We start from the raw sequence: 16,243 nt of genomic DNA on the forward strand, positions 1-16,243 counted from the left end.
TTGCTCAGAATCTGTGTGAGCCTCCTGCCATAGATGGATTTAGCCTGAGGACAAAGGACCTCACTGTCTAGTGAGCAGAGTTGAAAAAAATCACCAAAATAATTACAATCTGAGATAAATACTAAAATAGATGAGAAGAAACCTATGAAGAGACAACACACTTTACTCTGGGAAGCTGGAAGAAAGCATACAAGCTCAGAAGGTATTAGTGAGTAGTCTTGGACAAATAGTAAGATCTTGCCAGACAGAAAAGGAGAGCGAAGGGTTCTCTAAGTGGAGGAATAGCATATGCAAAGGTCCTGGGGCACATGGCCTGCCAAGGCCTGTTTGGGGAAAGACAAGAAGTAATAATCGTTTCTCAAGTTTCTTTCACTCTTGCTCTGTATCAGGCAGTGTATTAGCATATGTATCAGTTTCCCATGGTGCTGTAACAAATGGCCATAAAATTGTGGCTTCAAACAACACACATTTATTATCTTACAGTTCTGGAGGTTAGAAGTCCAACATTGGGTCTTATGAGGCTACAGTCCGTCTGCATTCTATCTATAGGCTCCTTGCCCTCCCCAGCTTCCAGAGGTTGGCCACATCCCTCGACTCCTGGCCCCTTCCTCCATCTTCAAAGCCAGCAGTATGGCATCTTCCATCTTCTCTCTCAGACCTCTACTTCTATCGTACTGAATGTGTACCCATGGGCCAGATATCACCCAAGTGCACGTCAACTTATTTAATCCTTTCACTGTCAAGACCGATCACTGATCCCCACTTTACAGGAGACCGAGGAACTGAGAAGTGCAGCCAGCAAGGGCCAGGTGACGAAGAATCTTCTGTTATGCCGTAGAGTCTGCATATTATCCTTGGCTATCCCAATGTTTTTATACAGAGGAATATCATGACCAACTGCATTGGTTTTTTTTTTTCTAATTCTTCTATTGTTTTGTTTGTTTTTAAATTAAAATTTCAAATGTTATTGGTTTTAAATAAACTCTTCATTTTGCAACAATCTGAGATGTATAGAGAAGTTGCAAAGATTGTATAGAGTTCCCATTACCCCCTCACACAGGTTCCCCAATGTCATCATTTTACTTCATTTTAAAACGACCGTGGTAGCTACATTCGTACATTATTTTTAACAAAACTCCAGACTGTTTTGGATGTCACCAGTTTTTCCAGTAATGTCCTTTTCCTGTTCCAGGATCCAATCCAAGACACCACATGGAGTTTACCAATTTATTTTTCACAGAGGTTCTTGGGAAGCAGACCAGAGGATGGGCCGGTAACAGCTGAGCCACCATGAACCGCATGCCCGTGCCAGCCAGGCACTCTTCTGAGAGCCTCGCGTGCGTGACTTGTACATTCTCACGACAACGAGGTGACAACAGATGAGGAAATGAGGCTCAAGGAAGTCGAGATACCTGCCCAGGAGAAGTGAGAAACTAGCGATGGAGGATGAGGACGTGGATAAAAGGGCCAGGGGAGGGGCACACTTTCTCAGAAGTGGGGGCAGTGGTGAGGGAGTGAGGGACACCCTGGAGAATCCTAGTGGCCCTGCCACAGGCCCTTTGCACTCGCTGGTCCCTCTCCTACTGTGACCTCCCCTTGGGTGCCCCTACACCATCACCATCATTGGACAACTTCTTGAACGCCCTGCTGTGTGTCAGGCACTGTGCTAGGTGCTGGGATGTGTGGAGCCCGCTTCTCGGTGATGGGGGGGCACACGAGGTACATCTACACAGGTGAAGACGAACCTCAAGAAGGGAGTTCTGTGAAAAGGTGACCACGGGTGGCTGTAAACCGGACTGGATGCTGTTTGGAGGGCTTCCCACATGCCATACTCCAACCCCACCTTCACGGCAGCCACAGTTTCCTTGCCAGCACTTTCGCCAATGTGGAATTGCTTATTGGTTTACTTATCTGTTGTCTGTCTCCCTAACAGGAAGCAGGCTTTGTGAGTGGTCCATTCCTGATTTAACACCTTCCCTCCAGCACCTAGCAAAGACTGAATGCACAATAATCAATAGAGAAGTGACTGAAGGAATGAATAAATGAATGAATGAATGAGTGGGTGAATGAATGAATGAATGACGATTCAGGGTCACCAGGCGCTATAGTCTCAGGACTACCTTGTATACAGAATTTGTTAAACCTCACGCAGACCCAGCAGCTCAGAACCAGCCTGGACGTGGGTTCTTAGTCCCCATCCCTGTGCCTGGCATGTAGAAGGGGTTCAATAAATGTTTGATGAATTAAGGAAATAATGTAATTAAGAATTTGAGGGGTAGGGTCGGGGGGAGAGAGCCTTTTCAATCGTTAGGACTTGTCCCCAAGCACCCAGAAGGCCACATTTGCATACAAATAATTGATATTCTAATTACAAATCATTGGCATTGATTTATTAAGCAGATTCCCAAAGGATCTCTAGAAGATAATTAGATTGCATGCTCCTTAGGGGTAAGGCAGGCAGATTTACGTCATCGTCCCCCCACTGCAGTGTGATGGGGCTACATGCTAAATGTTTGATGCGGCAGGTCTTACTGTGGGGAGAGTTTAGAGGGTTCCCACAGATCATCTCCAGTGTGTTGGGGGTGGAGGGACAAGGGAAACATCCTTCTATGTGTTTGTGTGTGTGCAAAATCTACACCCCTCTCTTCCCCAAGCCCTAGGGATGTCCCACTGTGCGGCCTTCATGAGGCCCGACTGGCTGAGTTCTGGGGACCAAGATACAAAAGACACCCAGTTCTCTCTGTCCCTGTCCAGCCAGGAGACACAGCAAAGCAAGACAGTCTCCAGTGGCCCCACCAGGAGTGGCTGGGGGCTGGGGGTGTTAGACGGCTCCCCATCACCTCTGTCAGCCTCTCCCCAAGCCACCGCAATTAAAGGACATAGTAAGTAAAATATAAAAAAAAAAAAAAGATTATGCAACCAGAAAGGGAAGGCATGAATAGGAAACTTTGCTGTTTTACTGACCTGATGAAAAAAAGAAAGAAAAAAGGAAGGGAAGGAGGGAGGAAGGGAAGGAGGGAGGGAGGGAAGGAAGGAAGGAAGGAAGGGGGGAGAGAAAGAAAGAAAGAAAACCACCGCGCTTGCCCTGGGAACGCAGTCCTCCCTCCGCCACTGTCTTCCTGGCCCATTGGCCATGGCCAGGTTCCTCTGAGAAGAGAAATTATGTCAGAAGAGAAGGAGGAACCCCTGAATGCCTGACCTGGGGAGCTCAGAGGCTGTGAAAGAGAGAAGGAGTGAAACAGAGAGAGAGAGAGAGAGAGAGAGAGAGAGAGAGAGAGAGAGAGAGAGAGATATGACAGGGTGGAGGTGGTTTAGTTGGTTTCTCCATTTTCCTGTGCCCCACTCCCAGGAATATTTAGGGCCACGGATTCTCAAATGATTGTCACGACTTTGCTTTTCTAACTGGTGAAAAACAAAAACAAGTGATTACACTGTGTAAAGCAAACGCAGAGTTCTCACGAAATCCAAATAGTTGCAGCAGGCCCCATCATTTCACGTTGGGAAAGGCCTGACCCTTTCTGGGGCAGCCTGGATCTCGCCTGCCACAGCAGCTGTGATTTACCAGACGTGTGGTATTGGCAAGTTACTAAGCCGCTGGCAACGCCCTGTAGCCCAAGCCCCAGGGCCACAGCTATAGTAGAAGGAGTTGGGGTTATTTCTCACGGCAGCAGGGAGGAGGGAGAGGGGAGGAGCCAAGTACACCTGGGGAAGTGATTGGAAGACGGTTAAGGAGGTGGGGCTTTGCTCTGGGTTAGACGCTGCCAGGCCTGAGATGATTCTAAGGTAGGGTGGGCAGACAGGGAGGACTGACGACAGCCCGCCCACAGCTGTACCTGGCAAAGCAGTACCTACCGTGGCTCAGAGTAGCTGGGAGAGGGGGTGTCTGGTCAATTCGGGGGATTTGGACCAGTTCTTGTTTGGCCTGGGCTCAGAATACCGGAAGGGACTTATTTTCGTCTTGACCCGCCAGAGTCACAGAGCGGCCCCCAGTACTGTTGGTGTCCTGTGTGTTCCACAGGGGAGAGACTGACAAGGCCAGCTGCGAGTGCCAGGCCAGCTCAGCCCCTGGCTGCCGGGGCTGCTTTCCTCCTTCTCGTTGCCTGCGCCTCAGTTTCCCCATCTGTAAGGTGGGAAATAAGGCAGGTTTATACCTCTTAGGTTAGGGGAGGAGTCAATGAATGAACGCAAGTGATGCTGATGGTGCTGCGTGCCTAGCACAGGGTAAACCCCCAATAAATAAAATATTAGCTAATATGAGGGCAGCATTTCTGAGCTCCCCAAGTCTCCTGTATTGCATCTGGGGGGGGGGAAGTGGCGGGGGTAGATGGAATGTGAGCTTGGGAGCTCTTATGTTTGTCTTCCAAGGAAATGAGTTCATTACATAGTGAAATGCCCCTCACCCCAAATACAACACATGCAGAAAACAAGGCATGAAAAACTGGTGCATCAGCCATCGCCCTTGATTTTTAAACGTTATTAAATAAAAACAAGTGATTCTTAATGTGTAGTAATTAGGAAGGGGGACATGGAGTTACTTCCTCCTATGGGAGGGTTATCACATAAGAACCTCTCCCCCTGTCTCTCTCTCTCAGATTAATCCCCTGCTGGGGTCCTAATTTATTTGTGTTGTGATAACGCATGATGTGTGACCGAGTCATCAACCCTGTCCTGGGTTTTCATCTATTTGTTCCTTCATGTCTGAGAGGTGGGGCTTTGCAGAGGCAGGAGTGTTTTCACATTCGACAACGCGAATAATAAATGATGATGTATCAGCCTCTGAAAGCTGGTGCCTGGGAGAGGAGGGGGTGACATTTGTGTCTTGGTGGCTGTCAGCTGCTGGGCCCGTCTGCATGGTGTTCAGGCACTCTGCCTCTTCAGCTGTCGTCTCCATCTTCGCTTTACCCCGGGCTCTCAGCCTCGAATTTCTCCTTTCTCACTCCCTCTCGTTCTGTGCTCTTCTCTGGTCGCTGGGGCTGTAAAGAATCTTCTGGCTTTTTCTCATTTTACTTTGCAATTTAAGTCATTTGTCTTGTCTTCATTTTGTGTTTGTGTGAGGACTCACAGGCGTGTGTGGGAGTATTATTTTTTTTTAAAACTACGGCATTATAGAAAATAAAACCTTTTATATTTGTATGCTGTAATATAGAAAGAATAAAGAAGCCCCTAATGGACCCATGGGGGAAAAAAGCGGCCCTCGCTGGGTAAGGTTTTGCCACAGACCGTTGGATGCTAGGGCTACTAATGGAATTTGATGTCTATTATTGGCGTGATTAACAATATTGATTAATAGAGCTTGACTACTTGTCATCATTGGCTATTGGTAGTAGCCCCATAAAACCTGCATCATCATGTAGCAAATAAAATCACCCCCCCTCCCCCCGTCACAGGGGAGGTAGCCAAAGTTTAAGCACAGTCACCAAGTCAGCAAAATACTCCATGTCTCTCGGCTGGCCTGGCAGCCCCCTTTGAAAAATGAGCCCCAAGTTGTTCATTTCCAAGACTACCCCAAGTAGACGCAACATTATTCCTTTTTTTGAAATGCTCTCTTGAAGATTTCTGGGTCACAGAAACCTGCATTTCATTTATGATCCTTTCCAAGTTGGTGAAATCCTTCTCCCCACCACACCCTCCACCCCAAGGCGGCTGAGCCGTTTTTTTGGAGGGGAGGGGGTAATTTGATACCCATAATAATCAGCTCCATTTGTGCACTGTAAGAGGCTTCAAAACTTGCTGTCCTTTCAGCACCAACAAGGTCGTCAACAGGCCATTTATAAAAACTGCGACTCGGCCACCCATGTTCCCATCTCCTGTTACATTCAGAAGGAGATTTGTTTTGAGAGAAGTAATTTAAAAGCTGGGAAAGAAACCCCACAGGCATCCTGCTTCTCTAACATGGGGTTATCGTATTGGAAATATGAAAGATAAAAATAAATTCAAGCATTCTTGGTGGGCCATTTTATGATCAGAGGGCTTGGGTATTAATAACTGACTGGTTGAGACCGTATGTCACCGAGTTGGTAAAGAGCCCCCATGTTACTGTGGCAGAGTCTGCTTGGTTTGTTTTGTTTTCATTAACACACACACACACACACACACACACACACACATTTATATGTTCTCATTTATATGCCAAGAAGACGAGCTGAACCTCACGGCACCTGCTTGAAATTCCAATGTTGATGATGGTATACCACGGGGTGGGCTCTGCGCCCTCATACTCTGCGTTAGCCTCACATTCACGTTCACAGCGACACTTTTCTTCGGAAAAAGCCCTTTCTCTGAAGAGTGGAGCCTTTGTGGCCTTTCTGTCACTATTCTCGGAGGACTTCATTTCACAGAAGCCTGAGCGTAGTACTCTGCACGGAGCGTGAACGGAGAGAATTCTGCTCCTCGTTTCCTGCCTCTTCAACAGTGAACTCTGCGGTGCTATCATCTGGAGGCAAATTTCCTAAAAGGTGGCCTCTGCATTCTTTCATTGTTTCCTGGGAGATGCTGCAAGGTTGTGCTGAAAAGAAAAAATCTAAGTGACCAGAGGTCTGAGTTAGAATCATAACGAGCAAAGGGATGCATTTGGACACGGTGTTGGCTTTAATGCTCCTGGAAGGTAAATTCTGGAAGGCTGATGATGCTGGACCTCCCATCCAACATTTTCAGTGGAGAATCATGGTTTTACTAGTAGTATTGTAAGCAAAACAACCGAAAAATGTAAAAGGCTTTGCATTTTATTTCATAATTTACCATCTTAATGGAAATCCCATTCTTAAGTCCTAATGGAAAAAAAATCTGCCATCAACACTAAGGTTGCTTAGAAGCCTGGGCCCATGGTTTAGTTCTTCTATGCTCTAATGCAAGCAGCCAGTCGCTGGTGGAGAAATAAAGCCACGTTTCGTGTGTGCATTTAACACATCCCTTTTTGTGCTCATTTGTTTCTTCCCTTTTGTAGAGTCATTCTCTTTTTCATGGCATCTATAAATGAGACTGGCTTCTGCAATAGTGCTATTTTGAGAGGCTATAAACTAATATTCTTTTTCATAGCATATTTATATATACTCCCTCACCCCTCTAAGAGGTTTTGAGAGGGCAACTTGAAAAGATATATATCAAATATCAAAATAAAATAAATGAGCACTGTCAAGTTCTACACACTTGCTCCAAAACTGGCTCTAAGCTTTTTAATGACCAAATTGAAGGAGTGTGTGTGTGTGTGTGTGTGTGTGTGCGCACGCACATGTGGTATGTGTGTGTGTGAGTGTTCAAAAGGAAAAATAAGACATATGCAACTTCAGTACATGTATTGAGCCAGTTTCCATTAAGGATCTGAAGATAGGATTAGGGTGTAGGAGTTCCTGATTCTTTTTTAGTAAGAAAAAAATCCGCACATATACAGGGTTAAAAAAGTGTAAATAGTACATATAAAACAGAAAGTGAAAAAAGTGATGGTTCTGTCATCCAAGTCCCTTTTCCTCAGAAGAGAACTACTGCTAACAGCTTGGAGTACAGGTTTCTAGATTTAAAAAGCATGGACACATAAATATGTGTATGTGCATAATTTTTTTTTTTTTTAGCTGAGCCATCCTGCCACCTGTTGGTAGCTCAGTGGCAGCTCGGCTTGGGCAGGGCATCGAACCGCTGTTGCTTGGAGCTCACATTCTTGATTGAGCTCTTAACCAACTGAGCCACTCGGCCGGCCCCATAATTTGTTTTTTATACATGGAGTCACACTCCATACACACTGAAGAGTTCCCTTCTCTTTTTATTCAGCTATATATTGATATTCAGCACACCTTTCCATGTACATGTGTATGTCCCTTTTCCAGGAGTTCTAAACAAGGCTTCGATGACTACTCTTGTCCAGGTAGGAGTCCTAGTAGCTCTGGGGGGATGTCTTTCCATGTGGACCACGGGGAGGGGTCCTCCCCAAAAGGCTGGATGTGCTCCACTTTCAGCAAAGAGCTTTTAGCAGGAGCTCCTCTCCCTTCACTCACTAACAGGCCAAAGATGAGTTCAGTGTCATTTGGATGTGCGTTAGTGAACTGTAGCCTCTCTTATTTGTTAATTTACTATCTGTATTTTCTCTTTCGGGAATTTCCTTTTCATGTAATGAGTCCTTTTATTTCCCTTTTTGAGGGTTGTGCTTTTCACTTTGTAGACGCTCTTGGTGGACTATAGATAGGAATCCATTCTATTATCTATGTAGCAAACATTCCCTCCACCCCACCCCCGTTTTTGGTTCTATTAGTACTATTTCAACTTTGTTTATAGCCTTTTCTGGCCTACCTGATCACGGAGCAGACGGAGGGCCAGGAGTGGACCCTGGGCTCATGGCCCTGCACCACCGCCATTGTCCATCTCCCACCCACGCAGCTCCAACTGTGGGTGTGTGTAATGTCTGTCACACCAGAGATGTGCTAAGAAATATGTTCCCTTTCAGGCCCAACTAAAAAGCCCTGCAAAACACACATCGACTAGGAAAACGCAAAACCCACTGGAAGGTACAACTGGACACCTGCCAGAGTGGCCAAAACGGAGTATAAATGTCAGCAAGGATGCTGAGCAACGTGAGTTCTTGCACACTGCAGGTGGCAGTGAACTTGAGATGCCACCTTAGAAACTACAAAAGCCAAAACCAACCAACCAACCCGCAGCTAGAGATCTCCCACGACCCAGTCCTTCCACTCCCGCCTGTACGTCCCACAGAAATCTCTATACGGGTGCCAAAGACGTGTGTGAGAAAATTCATTGTACCACATTCACAACAGCAAAAACTGGGAGACAGCCCGATGGCTATCAACTCAGAATGGATAAATAAGGGGTAGTTTCTTCACACAGTGGAACACTACGTGGCAGTGACAGTGAATGCGACTACTACACGCCATGGTGAATGAGACCCAACCTGGTTCTGTAGGGTGTGTATATCAAGTTCAAGAGCAGACTAAAATAGCCTGTGCTGTGATGTTAACAGGACAATGACAGGGGGTGGGGGTGGCGCACAGCCGGGGCTTCTGGGATGTGGGTGACGTTCTGTTTTTCCATCTGAGGGGAGGTTACATGGGTGTGTCTCCTGTGTGAACATTTATTGAAGTGTACACAAGATTCATGGCATTTTTCTGTACATGTTATACCTCAAAAAAACGCAAAAAAACAAATGAAATGCCACACTAATGACACACACTTATTTTAGCTGAATTGGGTAAGGATTACATGGCTTTTAAAAAGACAAATTAGGGCCGGCCGAGTGGCGCGATGGTTAAGAACTGGCTTGGGACGCCAGAGGGCCCCGGTTCGGATCCCACATATGAGGGCCAGTGACACTGCCCTCTACAGCTAAGATGCTGAACAACAGCTCAACCTGGAGCTGGGCTGCCGTGGGTCTCCGGCGATGGCGTGGGCTGCAGCCCCTGCTGCAGTGGGTAGTCATGGGCTACCGTATGTAGCCAGCAGCCAGCGTGAGCAGCCAGCAGCCACAGTGAGCGGCCGTCCAGAAGCCGGCGAATGATCTGCCTCGCCCAGGAAGAGCGCAATGATGGTGCCAACTTGGGCCAGTGAAGCAACGTCCTCCACAACTAGACTGAAGAACAAAAGGACAGCAGCTTGTCTGTTCCCCTTCCCCAATTCCCCAGCACTGTTCCCATCCCCCCAATATCCCAATAAAAATCTTAAAAAAACAACAACAAAACACAAATTACATTGAGTGCTTACTCTTTATCAATGCTGTGCTGAATGCCAGTTATATAGGTATGTTGCCAAATACACCGCCACACGTGGTAGGCTCTTAGTATCTTCCCACTTTACAGATGAAGGGAAGGAAACTCAGAGAGGTCAAGGACTTTGCCTAGAACCACACAGCCTAGAAAGGGGCAAAGCTGAGGCTCAGACCCAAGTCTGTCTCAAGCCCTCACTGGTTCCCTCATTTGAACGTGTTGTTCCTCTCAGCACAACCACGGGATATAGACAAATATGCTTCTATCTAACAGGGTTAACACAGAGAAAACGGGTGTGTGATGTGCCTCTGCAGGCAACGAATGGCACTGAGGAATTCCAGGGTTCAAGGCAACACTGGAATGGAAATGCTGACATCTTTGAGGAAAGCCCCCCAATAATGATGATGGCATAAAGCTTTCCTCCCACAAACCGAGGTGCTCCCTGTTCCTTAGCTAGAGGAAAGCACAACTCCCTCTGGTGCTCCTGGGCTTTGCAGGTCTGCCTCCAGCACTGTGCCCCATGGTACCCACGGGAGGACTCGGAGAAGGACAAGGGGTGTAGAAGGACAGGAAGTTGGGAGGCCGGACCAATGCAGACGTATGCCTGGCGGCTCACCAGATGCTAGAGCTATCGAGGTCCAGGCATTTCGGTTTTCAAAAGTCATTTACGAATGGTCTCATAATACCTGGTTACGAAAAATGTGTGATGAGTACTGTCACAAAGAGAAACCATCAGAAAGGCCAATACATATATTTATAAACATAGCATTTTATTAACAAAATGTTTACATCCTTCTTACAATACAACAAATTTTGTAGTGATTTAGCATGTGATACTCTATAAAAAGTTTATTATAGAATATTTAAGCTGAAACAATATAGTTTAAAAGTATGCCAAATCAAACACCACTTGCAAACGACTATCAGCGTAAGTGAAAAAAAAAAAAGAGAAAAATCTTACAACAAAAATCAAAGATCTAGTCTCCTTTTGTCAGCATCTACAAACAATACAGACATCATATGGTTTCTCTATAGACTCAGGTCCAGCCCAAGGTTAAGACTCCAAAAATAAAGTCTCCAAACCTCCACAGAAGCTTGGCAAACTGTCATTACAATATTTCATCACAGGTAGGTATGTCATGCAGCAAAGCCACGGCTATAAATCTGGGCTGTTTATAGTGCGACAAAGCGGCCTAAACTGGAAGCAACTGAATTTATTTTTTCATAATAGACGCTATTAGAAAAAGGCACAGGTATCTTACTCCTTGCATCAGGTCTTGAAAAGGCATGACATTCTTAGGAGAAATAAGAATTGCTGGTACAAAGGCTTAGCTTTTTTTTTTTTAAATATCTAGGCTCACCTGCATACTCCATAGCTGTTTCTCCCCAAGACTGTGGACTTGGATTATTACATACTTTAACAAATGCTCTGTTACAGACGAAGTCAAGTTTGGACACTTAAACTACCTCATCACCAACGGTAAAAAACCAGTCTGTCACTCAGTTGTGTTGCCATGGTGAGCTAGTGCCCCGCCCCCTCTCGGGAGATACTACAGCTCTTTACCTAAAATTAACCTTCGAGTTTTCTCACCTCCCTTTGTGGACATGGTCGGCAAAACCTACTTCTGTTACCACAAAGGCAGCACAAGAAATGTCACATGCACAAAGGAGGTGGCGGGTGCCCTGCGTCTTTAAAGGAGAGCCCACTGCAAAATGCGAATAAGAGAAATAAGGCAAGAAGTCTGCTTCGATATCAGAGAAGGCAAGACTTCAATGCTTAAGAAGGTCAGAGGCAGGATTGACAATTATGAGTGATTCATAAAGTAACATGAGTGAAAAAATGACTGAGCTGGATGAGAGTTAAAAAAGAAGAAATCTGGGCCGGCCGAGTGGTTCAGTTGGTTAAGAGTTGTCTTAAGAGTGCAAGCTCTGAGCAACAGGGCCGCTGGTTCGATTCCCATATGGGCCAGCGACACTGCGCCCGAGCTGAGCTGTCGCTGAGCTACCAACAGATGGCAAGATGGCTCAGCTGGTGTAACAACAAGATTGCCTGTTTGATGGTGGGCTATGCCCACCCGCAACTCAGATCGAACACAGCACCTTGAGCTTAGAGGCCACGAGCTGCCGACGGGCAGCCAGATAGCGACTGGCGCCCTCCACAACGAAGACTGAAGGACAACAACTTGGCTGTTCCCCTTCCCCAACCCCCCAATAAAATCATTAAAGAAAAAATCTTTTCCAGGGCAATACAGCTCTGTCAACACAACCAACAAATGGTTTTGAAAAATTGAGCCATGAATCAGTTGCTCTGATTAGCCAGCCGCCGATAGTTTTTCTGGCATTGACTTGACCAGTCACTCTGGCATCAGGTTCAGGATCCATATTAAGGAGGAGCTTTATCAATTATGTGATAACCTCACGTGCCAAGTAAGAGGAGGTACACAAATTCAAGCCCTGCTTTCAAAAGTTTCAGGTGGTAAGACTAATTATTCAAGGATAAATTTAAGGACAAAATTAATAATGAACAAATGAGATCAGGACTAGGTCCCACAGGGAAGTCACACACTGCCATGTGCTGACGACGTTTGCAAGTGGGAGGGTGCATGCGGCTCGTCCCCGCTGACCCGGCCCACTCCCCTGGGTGGTCAGGGGGCTCTGGACTTGCTTTGGGGAAGAGGGACGGCTCGGCTTTTCTACAGCATGATGTGATGCTGTGGGAGTTTCCTGGACAACTGCAGTGCTCAGTAAAGGTTACCAGCCCTATGTGCAAAATGCTATTTGAAAGATGATTTTCTCCAAAGTAGCGCTAACGTTAACCAGTTTGCTTCCAGGAACACTGAGAAGTTCCTGAATCAAGACGTGGCATCCACCCCAGCATGTCCCGTTTCTGTTGAATGATTAAGGAACGTTAAGGTCTACAGTTTAAAACTGCCAATTAAAGAAGGCGCTTTCAAAAAAATCACTATCTTAGGATTTCCCATTCATTGGCTGAATTCTTGGCACCTGAATTCTCATTCATGGAAAGCTCCCCCGAATTTTGTTTGTTTCAATTATGAAGCATTTTGATGGGGCACTGGGCACCAGACAGATCTGAAAATGGACTGGCAATAAATTAAAAAAAAAATTGTTAAATGTTAAGACTCCATGATTTTAATTATCTACTGATGACATGTCCTAATCTTACTATGTGAAATGTTCAATGTAATAAAAAGAAAAGATGGAAGGTTTAAGATGGTTCTTTTTAGTAAATTTCTGAAGACTTTTGTTTTGAAGCCCCAAATATTCTAAGGTATCTATAATTGATTATATTCTAAAAGGAAAGAACATAGATATTAGTTCTTTCTGATGGTACAGACCATCAAATAAAAGTTGATCTGAGCTACTGGAAGTCCACTTCTAGATTTTGGAAGTAAATCTTTTTTCTATATGCTAAGCGAATCCTGAAGGACAAACATAAATGTGGACATTTTTGGTTCTATTTATTCACTCTCTTCATTACATCTAATGAAACTTCACCACAACAGGTCTGTCACGTATCGTTCTCTTGGATCAAAAAGTGGATGCTCCTGAAAAACGAACACCCTTCTAGTGTTTTTTAGACTTTCATTTGCACCCAAAACAGGACAAATGCCCCAGAACTCCATTAACGTTTCTTGCAAATCGGATAATCAAATTGCCTGGATTTCTGTTACTGGAAGTCAAACCAAGTACCTCCGCCTTCAGGAGAAATTGGCAGAGTCCTATTTCTCTCAGTCCTAGGCGAAGTCCCACCCCCACCTCCCTTTTCTAAAACTATACAGTATGTTTATCTCCTGGCAACATCTGTGGCTTGGACTAATTTTTATCTCCTAAACACACACCTTGAATCACTGTTAACTGTTTGATGGACTAAGCTAACTGAAGGCTAGGTATACAGTAACAGCTTGACCCTTAAATACCTCCCATTTCTCCCTTTAAAAAACATTAACTGTGGAGAGGCAGCCTATCTCTTGAAGTGAACGGTAATCAGGAATCATGCTGCTGGTCCCCCCAAATTTAACTCACAAAGGTTTTTCACAGGTTCACAAGGTCTAGCTTATCACCGTCATTTAACTTTTATTAAAGGGTTGGGAGGAACATTTACAGCCTAGTGAGTTGAGAGAGGAGAGCCAGCCTGAGTTTGTGAGCTGTCTGTCACCCCCCCCCACGCCCCCCAATGTTCTAAAGCAGGTACCAAATACAGATCAGAGTTAAGAGACTCCCAATAATTTTCCCCCAGAAGGAACAGGTTCTCTCATCATTTACACAGGCAGGTTCTTGCAAAGACATCTGAGTGTGTAAGGACTCTGCCATATACATAACAGACTGTGCGCCTGCATCTTCCACACTGAGGGCCATGTATCATGTGCTCAGTGCATTCTGAAAGTGAAAAATGCTTGTGAGAATTAATATAATAACACCTTTTGCAACTCTCAGAATGTAAGATGCATATGACAATGAACAAATGCCTTTTCAAGCTCTGAGGCTGACATGCCAATTAGTGCAGTGTAATCTGAATCAAACTTGCCCATTTTAACACAATGCCCAAAAGCACAGGTATTCTGGTGTGACATCTCCAGTGAAGCCACGGAGCAGCCAGCTAGCTAAAGGACATTTTCATTACATTAGCTCCCAGAGTTTAATTCACAAGGTCTCCCAGACCTACTTTCCTTCTGGAGAATACAAAAGCAAAAGAGAAGTTTTGAAATTAAACGTGATTTTTCTTTCCCTTTTTATGTATTTAAAAATAATGAAAATTGATAACCTCAGGAAGGATACCAACCCACATGGAGGAGGAGACGAAGGCTCTAATACAAAAGGGCTCGATGGTTTCGGAGATGGGGAGGTATCCAGGCAGTACATGGACAACGGGAGGCAGGCACTTCAAACAGAATCAGAAATGGACAAACAGAAAGCGTGTTATTTTAAAGGAACAATCTCCCAGCTGCTACAGGAGAGCTCAGCCTGCCTGTGGCTGAGAAGCAGGTGATGGAAGGTTCGTTTGGAACCTGAAGGGCTGGCAATAGGGACTGCTCCCCAATCACTCCTTGAAGAGAAATTAAACTGAAGGACACTTAATCATTCTCTTACTTTGTTCTTTTAATCACCCAATGACAGTTAATTAGTTATCAGAGAATCAGAAAAACACTTGTGTGAAAGGAGATTTCTGGGGACCAGTGGTTACTAGGATCGGACACCTGTGAAGAGTTTATTTCAATTTCTCTGGGAGAGATCGATATATACTTGTGGCTAATTAATGCTTTTTCTTTTCATTCCCCAAAGTTTTAAAAAATGGCCCCGTGTGATAAGGGGACCAAAAAGAAGATTTTTATGGATGGGTTATATCTCAATTCCTTTGAAATTGAGCTTTTTCTCCTGAGAAATAAGACTGAGCGATATATGAAATATGTGTTAGATCATTGCTCGGTCAGGTTAATATCCAAAGCGTGTTCCAAGTAAAACCCTGCTCCTGACTTGAACATTCATCTTTGCACTTTATAAGCAAACCAAGTAAATGAAAACGTTTTTCCCATTTCATCGAGTATGGATCATGGATCTGAGATAGCAATTTGTTGGTGTTGAGGATTAAGCAGATATTGCATGAGAAGCAGTGCCACGTCAATTTCTGAGAGACTGATGAAAATGAGGGGAGAGGCCCCAGAAATGCACGAAGAATTGTGCCACGTCATTCATTCTGTTAATAAAACAGGTGGCTATAACTGAAGAGAATCACTCTCCACCTATAGGAAGGTGCATGAGAAATCCCGAAGGGAGACCACTGCCGAGGGCTGACGGGATGGGCGTTTGGGGCTAATGCAGTAAATGTCGCCACAGGGTTAGGGGCAGGGAAGCACTCTGCTTTCCCCCGCGCACCCAGACACCACGAAATCACCAACATGGATGGACAGCTTTGGCGGAAATATCGTGAAGGTCACAGATCTGCGTCAGCTTTTGGTAAAAGAAGAGAGGGCACGCATGCATCGCCTCTTCGGTAAATGAGTCAGGCAACTTTTGTTTTTATTTGGTTGTCGTGGAGATGGAGGCCCAGCTGTGGGGATGCTAGGGACATGCCAGGGCAGTGGCCAGAGGCCCCGATCCATCTGGATGTATAGGAAATAAAGTGAAACCACCGTCAGGCGTGGAGAGCCAGCCCGTGGAAGCACTTGATTTCTCTTAAAGCTTGCTAATTTCACACTGGGGAGGAAGCGAGATGCTAGGGGTTACAGAGTCCACACACATTTTACACAAAACAACGTCAGGATTTTCACTAACTATATTCCTCCTATATGATTTCAATAAGAAAATAAACAATTTCAAATGCTTAATATATTCACCAGGGAAAAGGGAATTGTTTTTTACTTAATCTGAGTTATAATTTTCCCATTAAAATCTACCCATATCAGGTGGGGTGCACAAAGAAATAACAATTATTTTTTAAAGTTTCGACTGTTCGGTTTAAGGATAGCTCTGAAAACACAATTTAGTTTGAAATTCAAGCTGTTTCATATCCTATTTAATCTTGT

This window comes from Hipposideros armiger, unplaced genomic scaffold, assembly GCF_001890085.2.
Source record: "Hipposideros armiger isolate ML-2016 unplaced genomic scaffold, ASM189008v1 scaffold_32, whole genome shotgun sequence".
Lineage (NCBI taxonomy): Eukaryota > Metazoa > Chordata > Mammalia > Chiroptera > Hipposideridae > Hipposideros > Hipposideros armiger.